Source organism: Triticum dicoccoides, chromosome 7A (assembly GCF_002162155.2).
Source record: "Triticum dicoccoides isolate Atlit2015 ecotype Zavitan chromosome 7A, WEW_v2.0, whole genome shotgun sequence".
Classification (NCBI taxonomy): domain Eukaryota; kingdom Viridiplantae; phylum Streptophyta; class Magnoliopsida; order Poales; family Poaceae; genus Triticum; species Triticum dicoccoides.
The window spans coordinates 335,048,635-335,057,201 of record NC_041392.1 but is presented as its reverse complement, the minus strand read 5'-3'; positions in this window follow the sequence as shown (position 1 = coordinate 335,057,201).

Genomic DNA, 8,567 nt, shown 5'->3' with positions numbered 1-8,567 from the left:
CATACATGGATCCCATCTCAGATTTCATGGCCTCAAGCCATTTTGCGGAATCTGGGCTCATCATCGCTTCCTCATAGTTCGTAGGTTCGTCAAGGTCTAGCAACATGACCTCTAGAACAGGATTACTGTACCACTCTTGTGTGGATCTTACTCTGGTTGACCTACAAGGTTCAGTAGTAACTTGATCTGAAGTTTCATGATCATCATCATTAGCTTCCTCACTAATTGGTGTAGATGTCACAGGAACCGGTTTCTGTGATGAACTACTTTCCAATAAGGGAGCAGGTACAGTTACCTCATCAAGTTCTAATTTCCTCCCACTCACTTCTTTCGAGAGAAACTCCTTCTCTAGAAAGAATCCATTCTTAGCAACAAAAGTCTTGCCTTCAGATTTGTGATAGAAGGTGTACCCAACTGTTTCTTTTGGGTATCCTATGAAGACACATTTTTCCGACTTGGGTTCGAGCTTATCAGGTTGAAGTTTTTTCACATAAGCATCGCAGCCCCAAACTTTAAGAAATGGCAACTTTGTTTTCTTGCCAAACCATAGTTCATAAGGCGTCATCTCAACGGATTTTGATGGTGCCCTATTTAACGTGAATGCAGCCCTCTCTAAAGCATAACTCCAAAACAATAGCGGTAAATCAGTAAGAGATATCATAGATCGCACCATATCTAGTAAAGTATGATTACGACATTTGGACACACCATTACGCTGTGGTGTTCCAGGTGGCGTGAGTTGCGAAACTATTCTGCATTGTTTCAAGTGTAGACCAAACTCGTAACTCAAATATTCTCCTCCACGATCAGATCGTAGAAACTTTATTTTCTTGTTATGATGATTTTCCACTTCACTATGAAATTCTTTGAACTTTTCAAATGTTTCATACTTATGTTTCATGAAGTAGATATACCCATATCTGCTTAAATCATCTGTGAAGGTGAGAAAATAACGATACCCGCCGCGAGCTTCAATATTCATTGGACCACATACATCAGTATGTATGATTTACAACAAGTTAGTTGCTCGCTCCATTATTCCGGAGAACAGTGTTTTAGTCATCTTGCCCATGAGGCATGGTTCGCAAGTACCAAGTGATTCATAATCAAGTGATTCCAAAAGTCTATCAGTATCGAGTTTCTTCATGCGCTTTACACCAATATGACCCAAACGGAAGTGCTAGAAATAAGTTGCACTATCATTATCAACTCTGCATCTTTTGGCTTCAACATTATGAATATGTGTGTTAGTATTATCGAGATTTAACACAAATAGACCACTCTTCAAGGGTGCATGACCATAAAAGATATTACTCATATAAATAGAACAACCATTAATCTCATATTTAAATGAATAACCGTCTCACATCAAACAAGACCCACATATAATGTTCATGCTCAACACTCACACCAAATAACAATTATTCAGGTCTAAAACTAATCCCGAAGGTAGATGTAGAGGTAGCGTGCCGACGGCGATCACATCGACTTTGGAACCATTTCCCACGTGCATCGTCACCTTGTCCTTAGCCAGTCTTCGCTTAATCCGTAGTCCCTGTTTCGAGTTGCAAATATTAGCAACAGAACTAGTATCAGATACCCAGGTGCTACCGTGAGCTCTGGTAAGGTACAGATCAATAACATGTATATCACATATACCTTTGTTCACCTTGCCATCCTTCTTATCCGCCAAATACTTGGGGCAGTTCCGCTTCCAGTGACCAGTTTGTTTGCAGTAGAAGCACTCAGTCTCAGGCTTAGGTCCAGACTTGGGTTTCTTCTCCTGAGCAACAACTTGTTTGTTGTTCTTCTTGAAGTTCCCCTTCTTCTTCCCTTTACCCTTTTTCTTGAAACTGGTGGTCTTATTGACCACCAACACTTGATGCTCCTTCTTGATTTCTACCTCCACTGCCTTTAGCATTGCGAAGAGCTCGGGAATTGTCTTATTCATCCCTTGCATATTATAGTTCATCACGAAGCTCTTCTAGCTTGGTGGCAGTGATTGAAGAACTCTATTAATGACAATATCAACAGGAATATTAACTCCCAGTTGAGTCAAGTGATTATGATACCCAGACATTTTGAGTATATGTTCACTGACAGAACTATTCTCCTCCATCCCGCAGCTATAGAACTTATTGGAGACTTCATATGTCTCAAACCGGGCATTTGCTTGAAATATTAACTTCAACTTCTGGAACATCTCATATGCTCCATGACGTTTAAAATGTCGTTGAAGTCCCGGTTCTAAGCCATAAAGCATGGCACACTGAACTATCGAGTAGTCATTAGCTTTACTCTACCAGACGTTCCTAACGTCATTAGCAGCATTTGCAGCAGGCCTCGCACCCAGCAATGCTTCCAGGACATAACTCTTCTGTGTAACAATGAGGATAATCCTCAAGTTACGGACCCAGTCCGTATAATTGCTACGATCATCTTTCAACTTTGCTTTCTCAAGGAACGCATTAAAATTCAACGGAACAACAGCACGGGCCATCTATCTACAATAACATAGACAAGCACAATACTATCATATACTAAGTTCATGATGAATTTAAGTTAAATTAATCATATTACTAAAGAACTCCCACTTAGATAGACATCCCTCTAATCATCTAAGTGATCACGTGATACATATCAACTAAACCATAACCGACCATTGATACGTCTCCGTCGTATCTACTTTTCCAAACATTGTTGCCCTTGTTTCGGACTCTAACTTGCATGATTTGAATGGAACTAACCCGGACTGACGCTGTTTTCAGCAGAATCGACATGGTGTTATTTATGTGCAGAAACAAAAGTTCTCGGAATGACCTAAAACTTCACGAAACATCTTTTTGGAAATAATAAAAAATCCTTGCAAAAGATGAAGACCAGGGGGCCCACACCTTAGCCACGAGGGTGGGGGCGCGCGCCCTACCTCGTGGGCCCCCTGGAGCTCCTCCGACCTGAACTCCAACTCTATATATTTGGTTTCAGAGAGAAAAAAATAAGGAAGAAAGATTCATCGTGTTTTACGATACGGAGCCGCCGCCAAGCCCTAAAACCTCTCGGGAGGGCTGATCTGGAGTCCGTTTGGGGCTCCGGAGAGGGGAATCCATCGCCATCATCATCATCATCAACCATCCTCCATCACCAATTTCATGATGCTCACCGCCGTGCGTGAGTAATTCCATCGTAGGCTTGCTGGACGGTAATGGGTTGGATGAGATTTATCATGTAATCGAGTTAGTTTTGTTAGGGTTTGATCCCTAGTATCCACTATGTTCTGAGATCGATGTTGCTATGATTTTGCTATGCTTAATGCTTGTCACTAGGGCCCGAGTGCCATGATTTCAGATCTGAACATATTATGTTTTCATCAATATATGAGAGTTCTTGATCCTATCTTGCAAGTCTATAGTCACCTAGTATGTGTTATGATCCGTTAACCCCAAAGTGACAATAATCAGGATACTTACCGGTGATGACCATAGTTTGAGGAGTTCATGTATTCACTATGTGTTAATGCTTTGGTCCGATACTCTATTAAACGGAGGCCTTAATATCCCTTAGTTTCCGCTAGGACCCCGCTGCCACGGGAGGGTAGGACAAAAGATGTCAGGCTAGTTCTTTTCCATAAGCACGTATGATTATATTCGGAATACATGCCTATATTACATTGATGAATTGGAGCTAGTTCTGTGTCACCCTAGGTTATGACTGTTACATGATGAACCGCATCTGGCATAATTCTCTTTCCCCGATCCATTGCCTATGAGCTTTCCATATATTGTTCTTTGCTTATTTACTTTTCCGTTGCTATTGCTATAATCACTACAAAATACCAAAAACATTACTTTTGCTATCATTACCTTTTGCTACCGTTACCACTACTATCATATTAATTTGCTACTAAACACTTTGCTGCAGATATTAAGTTTCCAGGTGTGGTTGAATTGACAACTCAGCTGCCAATACTTGAGAATATTCTTTGGCTCCCCTTGTGTCGAATCAATAAATTTGGGTTGAATACTCTACCTGTGATGCCCCGAGACCGTTGCGCCAGGTGTCTTCCAGTTATTCATTGTTGTTGACTTGTCATTTTTTTGTGTGTCGTGCATTTCATATCATGTCATCATGTGCATCACATTTGCATATGTGTTTGTCTTATGCATCCGAGCATTTTCCCCATTGTCCGTTTTGCAATCCTACACTCCTACGTCCTCCGGCGCCCTCTTTTTTGTCTCTTTTCGTGAGCGGGTGTTAAACGTTCTTTGAATGGACCGAGATTTGCCAAGTGGCCTTGGTACACCACCGGTAGACCGCATGTCAAATTTCGTGCCATTTGGAGTCTGTTTGATACTCCAACGGTTAACGGGGGAACCATAAAGGCCTCATGTGTGTTGCAGCCCAACACCCCTCCAAAGTGGCTCAAAACCCGTCCAATCCCCCTCCATCCTCTCAGTCATTCGATCACGATCGCGTGGCCGAAAACCGCACCTCATTTGGACTCTCCTATCTCCCTCTACCTATATATTTGTGGCTCCCTCCGAAATTCGCGGTGCAAACCCTAGTCTTCTTCCTCTTCTCGCCGCTGGACACGTCCACCCCATGCCCAGACATGTCCGCCTCTGCCCCGGACCAATCCTGTCGCGCCACGTCGACACGCCGCCGTCCCACCGCCATCGCGGCCCGCGGAGCCCATCCGGGCCCGCGCGAGCCCGTCCGCGCCGTCGCCCGCGCCCGCGCGCCTCCACCGCCGGCCGCCGTGAGTCGCCGGCCCCACCACCGAGCCGCCTCCTCCCGCCGAGTGCGCCGCCGCCCGAGGATCCTCGCCGCGCCACCTTCGTGCTTCCGCCACCGAGCGCCCGAGCCAACCCCGTCGCCTTCTCCTCACACCTCCGCAGCCGGCGCGCCACCGCGGCGCTACGCCGCTCCCCGTCGCCATTCCGGCCGCCGTCCGTCGCTGTCCCATCGAGACCCGGCCAGATCCGGCCCGGATCCGTCAATTCCGGCCTTCCCCGACCCCTCCGGCGAGCTCCCCGCGCTCCAGCGACGTCTCCGGCGACCCGCGGATCGGGACCAGATCCACCACTTCAACGAACTAAACAACCCCGCTGCATCTCGAATCTCATCGTCCCGCACTACCTCGTCCAGTTGACTTTTCCGGAGGTTGATTTTCTCTAAGTCCCCAGATCTGCAGTATTTTCAGGCCCTGTTCAACATGCCATAACTTCTTGCATACTGCTCCGTTTCATGCGCATGATATATCCAAATATTCATCAGGTTGTGCTCTTCATTTTGTTCCATTGCACCATGCTTGTTTGAGTCCATCTTGATGCCCAAATGACTGATGCAAGAGTGCTATAAAATGTTAGGTGTTGATTCTTATCAGATTATGAGCATTTGTCATTTTTGCCATGATTAGTGTGTGCTGCATATGGGCATGAGCTCTACCTGTGTTTTGGGCTATGCCATGCCATCTTTACAGGGGTGTATGACATGTATTTTTGTGATGAATGTGGTGACTAGCACAAGCATGCAAAGTAGCTCTCGTAATGTCGCTGATTTCAGGGACTTAGAATTTCACTAAGTCTTTGTCTGCTGTTATTTTTAGGCCATGTATTCATGTTGCTATAGAGAGATCCATGCTTCTTTTGAGTATGTTCAGTAAGGATGATTTTGACATATGGTTGTGCTCTATCTACCCATGCCCCTGTTTGCATTTATGGAGTAACCTAGCATGACTCAATATTGCTCTACTTTTGCTATAAAATGTTCCTAGCAGATTGTTTACATGTTAATCAATTTTTCCAAGGTTGTTGTAGTTGATCCATGCATGTTACTAACTTGTTCTTGCTTTGTTTGGCTTCATGATCATGTCTTCTTGCTGGTAGTATGCTTATATTGTCATGCAATGCCTTGTGATGAGTGTATCGAGATCGCAAAGATGTCTTCGTAATTCTGTTGATGCCATGTCCGGTTTTCTGCTAAGTCTGAATCTGTTAACGAAACTTGCTATGTTTACATGGGTTCCATCATATCTTATGATCCTTTTTGGCTTATGGTTAGTAAGGGACTTTTGTTATATAATTTGAGTAGATTCATGCCATGCCTTTGTTTGCTATGATATGTTCTTGTAGCATGTTGTTATCTTGATCTAAACATTGCTTCCTGATGTTAATTCCTGGCATGTTAGTATTTTCACTAAGTATGTGATGCTGATATCTTTTGCACTTTTTCCATGCTTGTTTGAACCTGCTATTGTGTGATTTAGCCGTAGCTCAGTGTTCATATTTTGTCAAGCATCTTGAGTAAATCACTGCTATGTGCTTTGTTGCTATGTTGGAGTGCAGTAGCTTAGTTTCTTCTTGCACTCTAGATGGCATCGTGCTGTTAATCGCAGAATCGTGCCACTCTTGTTTTGCGTGCCATTTGCAAACCGTGCATCCAATTCCGGTGATCTTTATATTGATTTCGACCGAAATCAACTCATATTTCCAGCGGCGCACTTGGTTTGCCAAGTTGATGCCTTGATCAATCTTTTCCTTCCGGAGCACGCATATGCATTGCATATCACATCCCGCATGTCATGCCATGTTTTGCATCATGTTGCTTGCACATTGCACCGTGGTTGATTGTGGTTTCCTTTGCTTGTGTTCTTGCCTTGGGTAGAGCCGAGAGACGACTTCGTGGTCGAGGAACCCGTTGAGTACGCTTACGAGGATCAAGCTTTCGTCAACTCGGAGAACTTCTCAGGCAAGATGACCATACCCTCGAAATCACTTCTATCTTTGCTTGCTAGTTGCTCGCTCTATTGCTATGCCACGTTACCTACCACTTGCTATATCATGCCTCCCATATTGCCATGTCAAGCCTCTAACCCACCTTTCCTAGCAAACCGTTGTTTGTCTATGTTACCGCTTTGCTTAGCCCCTCTTATAGTGTTGCTAGTTGCAGGTGAAGATGGAGCTTGTTCCATGTTGGAACATGGATATTGTTGGGATATCACTATATATATTGTTTACTTTAATGCACCTATATAATTGGTAAAGGGTGGAAGGCTCGGCCTTATGCCTGGGGTTTTGTTCCACTCTTGCCGCCCTAGTTTCCGTCATACCAGTGTTATGTTCCTTGATTTTGGGTTCCTTACGCGGTTGGGTGTTATGGGAACCCCTTGACAGTTCACTTTGAATAAAACTCCTCCAGCAAGGCCCAACCTTGGTTTTACATTTGCACTAACAACCTATCACCTTCCCTTGGGTTCTGCAGACTCAAGGGTCATCCTTATTTTAACCCCCCCCCCCGGGCAGTGCTTCTCTAAGTGTTGGTCCAAACCGGGCAGCCTGCGGGGCCACCTCGGGGCAACTCGAGGGTTGGTTTCACTCGTAGCTTGACCTATCCGGTGTGCCCTGAGAACGAGGTACGTGCGACTCCTATCGGGATTTGTCGGCACATCGGGCGGCTTTTCTGGTCTTGTTTTACCATTGTCGAAATATCTTGTAACCGGGATTCCGAGTCTGATCGGGTCTTCCTGGGAGAAGGAATATCCTTCGCTGACCATGAGAGGTTGTGATGGGCTAAGTTGGGAAACCCCTATAGGGTCTTGAACTTTCTAAAGCCGTTCCCGCGGTTATGGGCAGATGGGAATTTGTTAATGTCCGGTTGTAGAGAACTTGACACTTAACTTAATTAAAATGCATCAAACACGTGTGTAGCTGTAATGGTCTCTTTCTGGCGGAGTCCGGGAAGTGAACACGGTTTTGGAGTTATGTTTGTGCGTAAGTAGTTCCAAGATCACTTCTTGATCACTTCTCGTTCACGACCGTGCTTTGCTTCTCTTCTCGCTCTCATTTGCGTAAGTTAGCCACCATATATGCTTAGTGCTGCAGCTCCACCTCACTACCTTTTCCTACCCATAAGCTTAAATAGTCTTGATCGCGAGGGTGTGAGATTGCTGAGTCCCCGTGGCTCATAGTTTACTTCCAAAACCAGTTGCAGGTGCCGTTGATACCAGTGCAGATGACGCGGCTGAGCTCAAGTAGGAGCTCGATGAAGATCGTGTTCATTGTGTTGTTTTGTTTCCTTTCGATCAATAGAGGAGCCATGTTGGTGCGATCGGGGATCTAGCATTCGGGGTTGTCTTTCTTTATTTGGTTCCGTAGTCGGACCTTGATTGTATTCTCGATGATGTAATTCTATATTTATGTATCGTGTGAAGTGGCGATTGTAAGCCAACTCTTTATCCCTCTCTTATTCAGTACATGGGATGTGTAAAAATTACCCCTCTTGCGACATGCCTACTATGCGGTTATGCCTCTAAGTCCTGCTCCGACACGTGGGAGATATAGCCGCATCGTGGGTGTTACACTACCCTCGAAAACTATTGCGATCCCCTATACTTGTGGGTTATCAAGACTATTTTCTGGCACCGTTGTCGGGGAGCATAGCTCTATTCTTTTAGTCACTTGGGATTTATATCTGCTTATCATTATGAAGAACTTGAGAGATCCAAAAACCAAGATTTATCCCTCAACTACGAGGGGAGGTAAGGAACTACCATCTAGCTCTGCACTTGA